Raw genomic sequence first — 17,143 nt, 5'->3', positions numbered from 1 at the left:
GGCATTTTGTGTACTTCTGCCTTCCTTTTTCTGGAAGGCTTGGAATTAGGACATGCATCCTTCATACTGGATTCAATGAACTAGAGTTGACACTTAGGCCTTTGTAAAAATGCTCGAAAGCAACATCCTTATGTTTCATATTTGCTCATAATATAAGACCAAGTTCAGCTTTTATCCCCCTGCAGAAGAAGAGCTACTGAACTATGTGATATCCATATATCTTCAAAAACTTTCACATTTAAATATTTTACTTCAGTAACTAAATTACACTTACAAGGCCAAAGTTTTGCCCGTTTCATTTGGATCACAATCTGTGTTTTGCTATCCATCTTACCATAGCAAAAGACAGTATTCTAGGGATACAATTCAGTTTTTTATATTCTATAAAATCATTGCAGAAACTGAACTGGTGAATATTAAACCTTGACTCTTGGAGAAATTCAACTTACTGGTTCACAAATTTTTGGTATAAGTGTTTCTTTTAAAGAAACCTTATTTAATACAGATTATGAATTCATTAAATTTTCCAATAGTAAGGCTATGTAGTGTGCACATATTTTCTTGGAAGGTACAGCACAATCTTCTCGCACTTATGAATGCTAGACAGAAGTTCAGCACTGCACTTACAGGTTATTTTCAGCAGCAATATCACTGTTAGAAAAGTGCAAATACACAACAACATGGCATTGAATTTTTGTGGAAAACGCACTTGCTTATTCTACGGGGCTTCAAAGAGGGCAGAGCATTAGTGTGTTTGGCCTCAGACAGGACTGGGCATGCTGGGTAATGCATTTCTCTGTACTCCCACAAATAATGGCTATATGCCTCCGACACCAATATACAAATAAATTTCAGCAACTCAAACAAATTGCAAAATATCACATCTTTCTTAGCCTTTCTGCAGTTGATGGTAAGTAACCTCTACACTTTTCGGGGTCCTCAGCATTGTCTTCTCTTCTCCAACGTTCAGTCCATGAATTTCCTTATGAGTCAAATGTGTTTCTTATGTATAGCATATTGATGGATCCTGTCTTCCGATCCACTCTGCCTATGTTTCTTTTTATTTTTGAACTGAGGCCATTTACATTAATGGTTCTAAACAACATGCCCTTGCTTATCTCTTCCATGCTATCCTAATGCTGGTGGCCCCCTCTTTTTCTTTTTCATTCAGCTGCCTGTCCTGCTTGGTGATCCCTCTCTGCTGCTGTTCCTGGAACGGTGGTCATCTTTATGTCTTTTTACAACAACTTTCAGTCCTCTTTGAAGGGTTAGTGTGGTAGTCATGAATTCCTTTGGTTATTCTTTGTAATGGAATTATCTTATTTCTCCATTAATTAATGAATGATTAAAAAGATGTGGTTTCTATTTTATATATAATGGAGTGTTATTCACCTGTAAAGAAAGATAAACTTGCTATGTGAGAGCACAGTGTTTCCCCCCTCCCTCTAGAGGAGTCAGTAAAAAGATTCTATCTTACATGCAGAGAATAGTAATCAACCAAACACAGCTGAACCTAATTGTACTTTGATTTTAGACTTTCCAGCCTCCAGAAGATTGGGAAAGAAAATACTCTCAGATATCCTTGTTATAGCACCATAACATGAACTACAGGACTAATTTTGTTTGTGATTTAATTACTCACTTAATTTTTATTTAACTTCTTTTGCTGTGATCTGAGCTTAATTGTAAGAATTTATTTTCTAAAGATTATGTAAATGTTCTATATTAATATTTTCTGTTTCTGATTTTTGCATTTTATGAATCCTCTTCTTTTAGTTGATGATCATGTTTTACTCAGCTTTTTGTTCCTGTAACATAATATATAGGAAAAAAATTTTATTGGAAAAATGGCTTATTTTGGCTTATGGTTTCAGTAGTCTCAGTCCGTGTTCAGCTGATTCAATAGCTGTAGGTGAGGGAGAACATAATCACAGAAGGTCCTGATGGACCAAAACTGTCCACCTCATGACAGCTGTGAGGCAAGGAGAGAGAGGAAAAGAGCAGAAAAGAAGCGACCTGGGAACACATACTGCCTTCTAGATCATGCCACTATGCTCTATTTCCTTCAGCTAAGCCCCATTCCTTGATTCCATCACCTATTAATAATGCCATCAAATTACGATCTCATCGATAAGTTAATCCACTTGATGCAGTTAAAATTTTCACACTCCAGTCACTCCCCCAAAAGTCTTCAGTTGGCAATCAAGTCGTTACTTAACACATGAGTTCTGAGGGACATTTCAAATTCAAATCGTAGCTGATAAATAGTCCAGATTTGTGACTGTCAAACTCTGGTGACTACCTGAGTCTTCTATAGAGCTACCCCAAAACAAAGGTGCTCTAGTTGTAGGTGAGCATGTCAGGGTACATGTGAGTCAGATCTTAAATGAGCTGGAAGCATGGGAATTACAAATACATCATCAGGAGAAACCTGAGTGAGCTTTGCCACCTTTAGCCTTATTACCACAAAAAGAATGACATTTTCAAAAACTTTTGCTGCCTGTGGCTGCACAGATTTTAACCTTGACATCTTTTTTTCTGCAGTGTCAGCTTCAAACCCAGGGCTTTGTGCATACTAGATAAGGGTTCTACCACGGAGCTATGCTCCTATCTTTACTCTAAATGTACAATGGGGCTAATCCTGCCAGTCCATATTTCTACTTAGTATCAAAATTGATGCTTTTATATTAATTCATAGCTTCTTTGATCCACTCTCATAGCTATTGAATCATACTGAATTTCCAGGTATGAGCACTCATTTAAATGCTATTAAAATAATAGGTATGAATTAGTTAATTGATATTTTAGTTAACACCTTATAGATTGGGTAAAAGCATTTAAAATTTGGTATGAAAATATTTTAGACAACAGTTTGGATTCATAAGAGGATTCCAGGGTATAAAATAGAATGTTAATGGGATTCTTTCACCTTGACTTGCATTTTTGGATATTCCTTATTCTGTTACCATGCATGACTAACCTATTATCACCTTAGGAGCAAAATTACTTAGTATGATATTTCTCTCGAGGTAATTCAGACTTGCCTTTTCCAATAATACAAAGCTGCACAAAAATCAAAATATTATACATGAGAAAACATTTATAGTCTTTTGTTCCAGCATAAAAACAATGTTTAACAAAAAAAATACAAGCAGTTGATGTTTTAAAATTGCATAAAATAGACTGGGAGCTTAATGTGGTTGTCATTAAAACAAATCAATAAAGAAACTTTCCAAACACTGAAGCCATAAAACACAGCTGAATAACATTAATTGGAAATCATGGTATATTTTATAAATCAAAGATAGCAAATCAATACCCAGGTTGAAGGTGTGCCTGTGGTGATTTGTCTTGGTTGCATTTTCCTGACAGATGACCACATAATATTGATTTGGAAGAAGCTGACACTGAATAGGCGGGATAAACTGATGTCTGTGCCGTTCAATGCTTGGAGCCACAAAGAAGACTGGAACTTAATGAATTACTCTTCTTATGTAGATAGGATTACATAAGGAAACAAGAAGTACTCAGATAACACGAGTGGCATTGTTAAATTAAATGCTTACTATATGTTAGGAGTTATGAAAATGAAAATAAAAGGCCGTGTCATAACTTATAGAACCTTTGACATCAAATGTACCTTAGAGACTATAATTATACACCCTCATTGTGCAGTGGTGGAAAGAAAGATGCAGAGCTGGTGAGACATGTGCTTGAACTGAAACAACGGTGATATCTAGATCCAAGAATCAATGCAGAATTTTTCCTCTTTCTAATGTAGGAATTACACATTTATACAAATAAAATCAACATAATGTCTGTATTGCAAAAGCTGAATAATGAATAAGACTCCTAGGATTTGGACTGTATTTTCCTGGGGAAAAAAAAAAAAAACTAAACTTATTAAAGTTAGATTTCCAGAAAAGTCCACAAAAATTTTCATGCCAAAAAACAATCTTTCCTTCTATAGTCTGAAAAAGCAGTCACGAACATTTTTCCCTCATGTAATTTTAAGAAGAAATAGTTGCAATATAAATTATTTTAGTGTAAATTTCAGTAGTGTGGTGAATAAATTTGTTTATATTTTAGATTAATATTCTATAGTGTGTGTCTATAATTCTCAGTACTCCAAAATTTAAAATTTTGCGAAGATGAAGTAAAAGACTGAAATTGTTTTTCAAGAAACCCTTGTGTGTTTGAGTACATGTTAGTTTTATTAACATTCTGGTGGTAAAACGCATATTTCAAGATCTGTTGCATGGCATGTGGTATCTTTTATTATCTTAAAAAGTAATGTTCCTTGTATATATCTGTTGGCATTTAGATGAGCTATTTCCTTTTGTCACTCAATGTGTTTCACTGCCGTCTTCTAACAAACATTGTAATTCACCATGGAGAATTTTGTATTTATAACATTTCCATTCACATAGTCTAATTAGCATTAATTCACTTCCTAACTTAATTCTTACCATCAGTTCCTATTACTTTATGACAGACCACCCTATACCAGTGACTTTATAGCTCATAATTCTGCGGCCTTTGAGATTCTGACGTCCTGCACTGGATGATTCTTTTTCTGATCTCACTCAAATTCTCTCACACAAATACAGCTACCAGCCAGTCATTTGGACAGCTAGATGCTGGAGACTGTCTGGAACTAGGCTCTGACAGCAGGAGTCCCAAGGGCACACACTTCCCAGCAAGCCGAAGGCCGACCATGACTTCATCACATGGAGGTGGAAGCAGGGATTCAGAGAAATAAACAGAGAGACATCACTAAATAGTAACTTTTAGGACTCTGCTTCATCATGAAACTCATTTTCTAAAGGCCAATAATGGTGACATGGCCAACTCAGATTCAAAAGGTGAAGATATGGGTTATACTTCTTGGTACAAAGACCTGAAAATCACATCACATGAGCTCAAATGCAGGAATAAAAATAATCCACTTATCAGTTTTCCAATCTACCACATGTGGTTGCTGCTAAGGACTGAGTAGTTACCTAAATAAAATGTCATAAAATTAAATAACTTGACCAAAGTCCCATATTCAGTCAGTTTTAGAGAAAGATTCAAGCCCAGATATGTTTGATTCCATAGCCCTTGACCTCATTACTTGTTGGAGACCACAGATAGGTATCATCCTCTTCTTTTATTTCCTCTGATTATGCTAATTGAACCCATTATCTTTCACCTGCTTATAATCTTCTAAATTATTTTCTTATTTCTCCTACCTGTAACATATATATATTCCGTAATGAATCCACTGAGTATTTCAAGATGTAGACCAAGTCTTGCTACTTTTCTAATTAAAAAATTTTAAAGACCGGTAGTTCTACATGGATAATAATAATAATAATAATAATAATAAAAACTTAGAGTATTAATTGATTAAAATCCTACAAAGTCTTTTTACTTGTTCTGTACTTCAAACCTAAATTACTCTCTCTTTCTTAGAATTAACTAGGCTTGAGCTGTACTAGTCTATTCATTTTATTCTTACTATGTTGAATTTGTTCCTCTTGAAAACTTGTGCAATTGTTCCTCAAGATAGGCATTCAGGAAGGAAGACTCTTCTCCCTTTGTGTAACTTGGCTCTTTCTTGCGATGCCAGCTCGTGACCAGCGCCACCTTCCCTGGGTCCTTCTGAAAGGCAGTTTACTAGATTCATGTGAGAGTAGAGGTCAGAGGAGTGATGTGAAAACAGCACATATCTAGATTGGAAATTACTTTTCATTTACTTTTAGATGATATATTTCCTTTACACACTTGTAAATCAAATGGCAGTAGAGATTTTGTCTATCATAATCACTGTGGCATTCTTAAGAAATGCACAGTGCTTAACACAATGTTGGTTAAATTATGAAATGATATGCTCTGATGCTTTAAAAATCCATGGAAAACAATACAAGAGTCTTTCTATATCCCTTGGCAACTTTCAGTGATAGACCCAAGGCCAACAATTCCATACCTCATTATCCAGAATTTTTTCTTTGCTTGAAGTTCATATGCACTTGCGATGCATAATCTATACATTCTGGTTCTGGAAAAATCAAAGCATCTCTTATTAAGGTGCATACGTCAGGTTTCAGTTCAGCAATGTGTACACAACTAAAGGGGAATTAATGTCCTTCATTTGAAACCCCTATCTTTAACACCTAAATAACCGACATTACATCCCTACCAGTTATTACAAAAGGAATATGATAAAGATAGAGAAAATTGAAGGCTTGAAGGATGGAGAGAAGTAAATATTGACAGAAGAAACACAAGAGAAATGTGAATCTGGTGGCAGAGAAGACAAACGGCACTGACTTGCTTTGATTAATCCTGTTTTCTTTTAAGTCGGAAAAGACAAAAATATAAGCTATGTCTGGAGTATTTTTATCATGCCTGACTGGCAATACAGGCAGCTGTGTTTTAGATGATTTATGATTTTTTAAAACACAGATTGTGTAAAGGACTTCACTCCCAGTGGAATAAAGTACACTTGACAGCACAGTTATAACTAGAAAAACTGGTAAGCATAAACTTACAGGGATTAAGAAATGTGTCCTAGATTTTGGAGCATGTTCAGCAAATAGTTTGGTCTTACAATTATCTGGAGAATTGGTAGGGAAAAGAAACTAACGTGTTAAACTGTAAAATATACTGCCTTTCTCTCAGAGCTGTTCATCCAGGTACTCATATATTTTAATGTTTTGTGAGTATTCTATGAAGTTGTCATTCTCGAGAATGTTTATGTTTGAATATTGGTATTTTCAGAATATTTCTGATACATCAAACTGTCTGAAGAGCCTTCACACTGATCAAAGGAGTTTATCTTTCTCAGTTGAATTTTCAGTTGAGAAATGCAGAATAGTTTATATATTTATTATACGCTGTGTATAGATATATGTATGTATATTGAATTTTTTATTAGAATAGTAATAGCACTGCTTTGAGACCAATTCAAATCATTATAGAGCTACATCTACAAGATTGTTCATCAAAGTTTTTAAAAACATGTTAGGTGTACCAATTCCATGTATTCCCAATTTTGCAGCTATTGAGACATAACTATACATTCAAATAGGTTGGGAATATTTATGAATCTGCATTATTTATTCGCACAATCAATAAAGATGTGTTCACTTAGTATTTATTAGGGAGATGGAACTAGCTAAGTAACTGTAGAAAATGCAAAATAAAATGTTTAAAGTAGTTAAAATTATATCTTAGTAAAGGTGTAAATATCAGCCAAGAGTGTAAAATTATAGATTTTAAATGGGTAAAATTCATGATACAGGGATTTTAAACCAAGAAAGCTTTAAAAGACTATGTGTATAAACTGGTGTTTGTATAGTCATCACTTCCCAAGGTGAGCTCATTCAAGGCTATGCTATCCATCAGGTGCAGGCCTAGCTGTACTATTCTTTACTCTAATATTCACTTTGTCTGAGCAGCTCGTCTTAAGTTTGTTCAAGACAAAAGACTCACCAGGTGATAAGTACTTGATTGTTCCTTCTGATTCCTGGTAGGCAGTTTAGATTAGAAAAAAAAAACCTATTCTTGAAAGTTGAACAAAGTTTAGAGTTTGAAGTGCAGGGCTACTAGCTACTTCATACATTGAGGAGATGTAGGAATGAAGTAGGTTGCCATTTAACAATGACTCTGGGTAGCTTTTGAGACTTGAAACATACCTAGCATATGCAAACCTGTTCCATTTCTAGTATTTATAGCAAAATAAAAATGCCAAAAATTACCAGCCTGTGTCATTATAATGACTTTTTACAACCTCAAATAAGTAGACATAGAAGAGAAGTTGTAACAGTTAAGGTGGAATTGATTGGTGTAACGTGATTGGTTTTGGAGTTTGCTCTAAGGGAATGAAGAATCACTCTTTTCTGAGTATATTGTGGAGGCACAGCCTTATTACTTATGTCTGACCCTTGGTCCTTTCTTTTCTGGCTCTTTTCTCCTGCTCTGGTTTCTAGCTGTCATGAGCTAAGAATTTTTTCTCTTCTGTGTTCTTCTGCTATATTTCTTCATTAGAGCCAACTAAGTACAACCTCAATTCCTTACCCTATGAGCCAAATTAAGCCTCTGCTCCTTTGCTGTGCATGTCAAGTACTATGTTCAGTGACAGTTAAAATAGCTAATGTGCAGTTAAAGAGGTAAGATTATGGAATAGGCGTATTCTTCATATGAGTGTCTGAATTCAAGAAATGATAGCAACAAAGTAGAGAGAAACAGTGAAAGGAGAGAAAGAAAGGAAGGTAGAAGTGATTAAAAAAAGTTCAATGCAGGGGCTGGGGATTTAGCTCAATGACATAAGTGCCTGCCTGGCAAGTGCAAGGTCATGAGTTCGATCTCCAGCACACACACACACACACACACACACACACACACACACACACACACAAAGTTCAATGCATGTAGGGACAGAAAGGCAATGCAGGAGACACTATGAACAGTTTACTCCTCTAAAATTGGCTCCATAGGGGAAGAGGAGTCCAACATCACAAGCACAAAGAAAGCTCAGTGATAGCTGGCAGATCCAATGGTAAGTAATGGGTAGATTTGAACAACACATCCATTGAGTGCTCACCATACTTTGGAGTGATAGCACCAAAAGCCTTCTTGAGAGAAGATCTATTGTTTAGGACTGAGCTACTCTGAAGTTTTAAAAACTCAGAAACTTCATCAATGGGGTAGGAGATGGCCATGAGATGCTCTAGTGAGACAGCGAGGTTAGTAGCAGCCTCAGTGGTGAGTTTTAAGGGGTAGGGATCTCAAGATGTGATGAGTATAGCAGTTGGTGTCACTATCTTCTATAGTCACGAGTGAGATCATGTCCCCTGGCTTACTGAGGAGGTTATGTCTGAAAAGCACCCACACAAAGACTGCCCAGCAGATTACAAGGTTTCTGTGGCTCCACCTCTTCACTGCAGAACTCCTCTGAGATCTTTAGGTTCCCATTGTTCTCTGATATGTTATGGGATATTCTCCTGCTCAAACATAAGCCACGTCCTCAAACATACACTCTCTGTGGCCTCTGAAGCAAACGCCCAGCTATCTGACTGACATATTGCACCAAAACATGATTCTGAGTATGTATAAAGACAGCAAAGCCTCAAGAGTGAACACAGCCGTATGGCACATAACATCTGATTTATCTGCTTAGTGGAAAAGATGCTGAGCCTACAGACAGCACTAATCTTGGGAGCAAAAGAGAAACTGTATCAAATCTCAGTAGTGACTCACTCCCCAGCCCTGCCATGATAGTTGGTAGAATTCAATATTAGAGGACTAAAAAAGATGTTGTTCCACTTTGCTTTTATCTAATTTTATTTACTTATTTTTTATTGCTATGAATGGATTTTTAAATCTCATATTCCTCTCTTTCCCATTTTCTTTTCCACTTTTTAAGTCCTTCTGTTTGCTTTCTTTATTATTCTTCCATTCCTCCTTTAAAAATATTTGGTCATTACTTTTATCTTTATTAATCTTATCAGTTTATTTTTAAATCTTTACCCCCTTTTTATTCATATAGGTGGTTACCTGTTGGTTTTAATTGATTTTGTACTGTATTTTGGTAGCTGACCTGTCTTTGTGTGTTTATTGTTATTGCAGGTTTTTCCCCATCTGACTGGTACGAAAGATCCAGCTCTTAAGAGAGGACTGCTCACTAAGAAGGCCTGACATAAAAGTAGGAAAGATGTCTGTCCCAGAAACTTTGCAAATCTCAGCATAGAAACACAATGAGCATGGAAAAACAGAATGACACATGTGAAAAATACTAATTGAATGTAAAATTATGGAAAGGAGTGAAATGCTACACAGTGAGTTCTTAAGACTGCTTTCACAAATGATCAGTGACTTCAAAGAAGATGTTACTAAACTCCTGAGTGAATTGAGGAGCACAGTGAAACATATGAAGGAACAATTCAAAAAGGGATATTCTGAAAAGTGAAAGATAAAAGGTCCATAAGATAAAATATCAGTTAAAACACTCATAAACAGACTGTATCTGAAAGAACATTATGACTTTATGAATTATCACATTCAAACAATTATAAGGAAAAAAGAAATTATGAATGAACATTCAGTACCTATGGGACACGATTGAGAGATAAAGCTGCGAAAAATCAACCGAGATGAAGAAACTGGAAGTACAAAATAAAGGAATAAAAACCTTATTCAATGAAATGAAGAGCAGAAAAATTCCCAAAGTTGGGAAAGATACAGAAACTCAGATGCAGGAAGTGTTTAAAAGTCCAAATAAACATGACCAGAGCATCACTCCACACTGTATTATAGTTAAATTGCCAAAAGTACAGAACAAGGTAATTGTTTTGAAAGCTATGACAGAGAAGCATGATGTCACCTATAAAGGCAAACCTATCAGGATAGTAGTAAATTCTCAGCAGAAAATCCAAGGCCCGCCAGGGCCCAGAATGATGTACTTGAAGCCTATGAAGAAAATAACTACCAGGCAAAGTTATGATGCAGAATCCAGAGGTGAAACAGAGGCATACACAGACTAGCATAAACTAGAGAAACATGTTAACAATAAACCAGCATTGGGGAAGATAATTACAGACATCCTACACACAGGAACAAAGCAGGACACACAGTCTTAGAGCTTGGAAATGAATCCATTTTATGGGAGGTGTAGGCAATCACCTGACTATTAGGCAAGGATCAACATGATTAATTCAATAAACAATAAAGCCAAAATGCAATGCTCAAGGCAGAAAGAAACACAGATCATTCAAAGCAACCCAAAGAAAAACAAAGTGACAGGAACTAACAATTCAAAGTGTATGGTGAATGGTTTGAATTCTCCCCTCCAAAAAGCCATGAACACAATTTTGAATTAACATCAAGACTCAGCTATTTGTTGCCTGAAAGAGATTCACATCATCACTATAAGCTGAAAGTGAAAATATGGAGAATGGTCTTGCACTCAAATGGAATCAAAAGAAGCATGAATAGTTACCCTCACATCTGACTAAACAGACTGCGAGACAGTGTTGTTCAGAAGACACAAACAAGGTCACTATATATTGACATAGAGAACAAACCATGAACAAGATAGGATGATGGTAAATAAATAGACACCAAAAGTCAGTGTCTTAGCTAATTTTCTCATTCCTGAGACAAAATACCCAACACCAAAGTTAAAGGAGGAAGAGTTATTGGAGCTCACAGTTTGTAGAGGTTTCAGTTCCTACTTGGCTGGCTCTAAGGCAGGGTGGCATGGAAAAGAGGCATCACAGAGTAGAAACAGTCCATGGCAGAGAGAGACAGGCAAAGGCAGCAAGCCACAAATATCAGACACTGGCAGGAGCTCTCTATCTGTTCTTTATACTCTATCTAAGATATGCACCCTAGAGTGGTACTCATACCATTGTCCACGACCAGAACTATGCCAAAACAATCAAGAGACTAACTTGGTAACCTCACACTATTAATGCCAGCACCACGCACCTTATCCCAGCATTACACAATCCAGATCCAGCCAGCTCTGAAGAGCCTCACATATAACTGCATGAGGCTTTGGAGGAGTATCTATGCAAAAGCGAAGTCAGAAGATCCAGTATTATTAAGAGAGATAGGCCCCAATATAATACTAGTGGGTGGTTTCAGTATTCTTGCCAACATGCACACACATACAGCTAAGTCAACAAAGAAGTATCAGTTAAATCACCATGTAGACTACGTACTCTGTATACATGTAGAGTATACAATGACTGAAGAAAAAATATATATGTATATATATTCACAAAATATTATCCAAAACAGTTCATATTTCATATCATAACTCAAATGTTAACAAATACAAAAATCTTAAAGTAATTCTATGTGCATTATCAGATCGCACCGAAGTAAAATTAGAAGTTTACAGCAAAACAAAATGCAGAAAATATACCAACACACAGAAATTGCATATTTCACTTTAAGTATGTAGCAAGTCACTGAAAATATCAGGAAAAATTTTTAAAGTTTCCAAAACCAAGTGAAAATAGAGACAAAACAGAATTTATGGGACAAAATAAAACCAACTGTACCAGGAAAATTTATAGCCATAAGTAACTACATTAGGTAAACAGAAATCTTAAATAATTAATTTAGTGATGTATTTTAAGACACTGTAAAAATCAAAACAGAACAAATCAAACCCAAAATCAATATAAGAAAGGAAATAATAAGGCAGAAATAAATAGAGACTAAAAGAACAATACTCAATGAAGTAAATAACTGGATTTTTCAAAGAATAAAATTTACAAATGCTTAGTCAAATAACCAAAGAAAAATAACACTTTAATGAAAAACATTTTAAATGAAAAATATGACAATAGCTATCACTGAAATCCAGAAGACCACTGAATAAATAATTTTGTGCATATAATAATGAATTGGAAAAATCTAGAAAAATTGAACACGTTTCTGTGTATGGATGGTCTATTAAATTGTAAGAGGATGAAGGTAAAAAGCAGAGCAGATATTTGAAGAAACAATGTTCAAACATTTCTCTTTTCATTGACAAATATCAAGCCAAAGGTATAAGAAGTTCAGAAAACATGAAATTAGATGTAAGTCAAACAAACCGCATCTATGTTTTAGAGGAAGTTTTTCACAAACTCAGTAGATACCTTACTGAAATTGTAATATTCAAAAAGAAATTAAATGCCTTGGGAACTGGAATAAATACTGGTAAAAATAAAACTCATTTAGTCTTCATTTTTCTAATTTTTCTGAAAGGTTTCTGAATATGCATAACGAAAGTAATAGCAAAGAATCATGTGTTCACTCAAACATTAAAAGATAACAAGGGATAATATAAGGAACTCTGTGTCCATAAAATCTACATTTAGTGAAAAAAAGTAGACCTTTGAAAGACAAAATAAATCAAAACTAAGTCAAGAAATAAATAATATAAACAGTTTTGTGTTATATATATGTCACAGTTTAATAAGACTTTTTTAAAAATGGAAAAAAAAGAAAAAGGAGCCTTAGGTAAGTTAACAAGAGAAGAGGAATGAATTCCTTTCAACAAATTAGTTTAGCATGTAGTTATCAAATACCAAAAATAGATAAAAATATCACAAGACAAAAAATATAGACTGTAATCTTTCATGAATACAACAGACAATATGTTATATACAAGTAATCTTTGTTCCAGGAATTTGAAATTATTTTATCATACAAAAATAAATTAATTTGGACTGGGTGCATAACTCAGTGGTTGAGAGCTTGCCTAACATGCACAAAATTTGGTTTCATCCTTAGCACTACAAAAACACATAATTAATATGATTTATTACATTAACATAATACAACACAATACAATAATATAATAAAAAAGCCTAGAGAAGAAAATGCAAAATGTAGCTTAGTAACTTAAAGTCAATAGTATAAAAATGTCTATTTTAGGAACAATATTTGAAGGATGCAGCAGTTTTACACTGGGACTTAATCAGCTTTATGCTGATCTGCAGGGATGCCCATATACCAAACTTTTATCCTTAGCTAAGATAAAGTTCATTGGCACACTAAACAATTACCTACTGATGTATGAGGTGTTGCTTGAAGTCAAAAACTCCTGTGGAGACACCCAGCTCTGGTGTTATCATTCATGGGCTTTAAATTGAGCAATACTTTTAGCCAGCCCAATTTGGCTTCATGGCCAGCAGGTCATCACAGTCTCTGCTGGGAGCTTATGCCATCAGTTCTCCTGAGACCACGATTCACAGCACAGATTTGGGATGTTTAATCTGGAGACAAAGCACACATTGTGTGAATAGAGAGGACCCTGAAAAATTGCACCTGGATGTCTCAAACTTCTGATGCACGCCTGTAAGTTTTTTCTTCTGCTTCAGCATACACTTTATTTCCATGAAAAATCTTCCCTATTTTCTGTGATAATTATGTAAGTCACTTCAAATATCTAATCTGAGTAATCTTTTGCAGGAGAATCTTCTTAATATGATAATGAGCACCCATAAACTGTATTGCTAGAATCTTACTTAATAGCGCAAGATGAATTTCCTCAAGATTGGAAATGGAAGAACAATGTCCTCTTAGTTATGTTTCAAAATTGAACCAAAGTTCCCCTAACTGCTACTAGGCCAGGGGAAATACGCAAGAATGAAATATACAAAGCAAGAACAAAACTGACTGTAGTGATATGCATTATAATTGGCTATGAGGATAATACCTAAGTATAAAAAAGACCTTCAAATGTAATTAAGTGAGTTTAGCGAAGTTGTACCAGGTTGATAGAATACAAAGTCAAAACATAAAAATTGATTTTGGAAAAAAATTGCACTAGATGCTGTGTATATGGACACAAAAAAGTATAGCACACAAGTCCTGTACTTCCCAATTGTTAAGACTCTTTTATCAATCCTTATATTACTTTGTATGTATAGTAGAATCAAAGAAATAAGTAAATAAATTGTTGATCTTAAAAACCAGGCTTGACACATTTAGAGATAGAAGTTATCAATGAGGAAATCTAAAAGAACCAAATCCTGAGGTACTCATCAGAGGTTAGATACTTCTTTTAATATTTATTAATACATATTTGCAGTACATAAGGATTATATTCACTATGAGGAGTTGACACATGTACCTAACACATATATAAAGTACATTAATTCCTTTTCATTTCTCTTTTTCATCTTCCTTTTCCTTCCATCCATCTCTTGGTCTCCCCTTTTAAAATACAAATGCCCGCATAAAATACATATAGATACATAAGTAAATAGAGATGTGTACATACATGGGGTAATATGCAGACATATTTTTGTCCTATATGCTAAGAAAGCCATGTAGCACTTAAACCTCAGAAAAATGAAGTGTTATCCAGGGCTTGGTTTCTAAAATTATTCTCTAATTGAAGAAATTAAGCATCTTTGGAGATGTGTGATTTCCAGGTCTGGGAAAGAAAATAACAAAAAAGAACACTGGGCATCTTCAAATTTCTCCTAAACAAATTTCTCCTAAAAGGACTAAGGCATGTTGAAAGGATCCACGGACCAAACTAAAAGGCATCCCAGTGACCAAGGCTCTTACAAGCCCAACAGTATTTGCATAATATTATTAGATGGTACCCAAAGACTAAAAGCCTAATTCCTATATATGTCATATAAATAATGTCATATAAATTAATAAATAATGTTTGAGAGAGCAAATCTCTCTCAGAGAACAAATAACAAGTACAGAAGAAATGCAAGAAATAGAAAAATCACCATTAGAGAATCACAAAGTAATAATTGCTGCCAGGATGATATATTGATAGATATTATAATTTATTGCTAAAAATTAATTTGAAACAGGTTACTTATATGATATAAAGGTATCTCCTTCTAAACAATTATTTATTGGAAAGAAAACAATAAGAACTTTAAGTGGAAAAACTTGAAACATCCATTTTAACCAAAGCTAAGCTCACCATTGATAAGGTATCAGGCCACACTTGATGCCCTATGAGCAAGGGCATATCATGCAGGTGGCTGGTATTCTTCCCTATGCATGATTCAATCTGCTCAAGAGAAAATAGTCAAAAGCTAACTAGGACATCCTACAGGAACCGAACGACAGCCTTCAAAAGTGCCAGTTGCATGAAATACAAATAAAGATTGTCAAAGAATGAAGGAGTCTAAGAGAGTATGAAAAGAATAAAATGTAAATTACGTGGTGAGGTTCCTGAAAATAAAAAAAAACACTAAAAGATATGAGCAGGAATAACTTGGAAAATAAAAACACAATACAGAATTGTTACTAATAACGCTTTGATATTTTATTAGCCCGGGTGCACAAGTTTTGTACAGAAGCAGTGTGAAGTTTACATTAGATTTCTTTATAATAAATTTCAGCTTTTCTTTAAGTTTAAAATTGTTTCAAAATGAAAATATGATATAAGAAACAATCTTTAATCATATTTAAATAAATTTAATAATTTATAAATAAAAGCATAAAAGCAAACACAGCTCAAAACAATTGTTATAAATGTCACCGAGGAATTTGTTTCTACTATTTCCTTTTCTAACCAGTGTGGCAGTACATAGAAATACCTGGATACTGTGTGTGTATGTGTGCGTGTGTGTGTGTGTGTGCATGTGTGTGTGTGTGTGTGTGTGCGTGTGTGCATGCCTCTACCAATTATAAGCAATGTGATCCTGAATGTGAGGATACTTAATCTTCAATTTTCTCATATTTTACTTGGTAAGAAGACTGCTCTATTAATGTGTTTGGTGGCCATTCATGACTGAACAGAGCTCCAGATTGACACAAATGGGGAGTCTGTTATTACAAGTGGGGGAAGAGATATATGGATCATTGGGATGTCTCTGTCTCTGTCTCTCTGTCTCTGTGTATCTCCCTCTGTGTTCCTGTCTCTTTGTCTGTCTCCTTTAATGCTCTGGAAGATGGCTTGATTTTCACAAATCACCCCATACTGCATTTCTACAAAGATGTCATCTGATAGATCTTGATTCTCCAGTTTAGAGCCATATGATTGAAAAGGGAGCAGTTTTTCAAAAAGAAAACAGGCCCCAGTAAGATGCCAGACCAAAAGGTGAGTAACTGTAGACTTAAATAAAGCTGTATATATTTTCATAAAATGCTCAATTAAAAGAAAAAGTGATACAATGAAGTCGCACAAAGCTCTATGAGAATTTAACAATGACATTTATATGTAATAAATTTATTACATAAAATAAAATACTAAATGAAACATTCTTTAAAAAGTAAACCAGAAAGATCACTTGCAAATCCTCATACAGTAATTTAAAATTGCTCTAATGTTGGATTTATGTAACTATTTATGGATGAAGGCAGATCCTTTGCTTCAGTGAAAAAATTAAAGCAACAACAAATGCATCAGCTTGCTAATATTAACTGTGAACATAATATGTTAAAGAAACAATTTGCTGAGGCAGTTATTTATTCTGCATGCCAAAGTTCAACTCTGCACATGCTAGCCCAGTTCCATTTTTATCTACTAATGTACTAGAATAAATACGTGGTGCTAATATTGTAACAGAGACTACTGTTGATCCCTTTTTCCTAATTTTTGACTTTAAAAAAAAACGGTGAATTTCCTCTTTTACTTTTTCTCTAATTTTTAAAAATACTGTCTATAATTGAA

This window comes from Cavia porcellus, unplaced genomic scaffold (assembly GCF_034190915.1).
Source record: "Cavia porcellus strain 051 isolate PalLab524CR breed Dunkin Hartley unplaced genomic scaffold, mCavPor4.1 scaffold_20, whole genome shotgun sequence".
Lineage (NCBI taxonomy): Eukaryota > Metazoa > Chordata > Mammalia > Rodentia > Caviidae > Cavia > Cavia porcellus.
Note: the sequence above shows the minus strand (reverse complement) of the source record.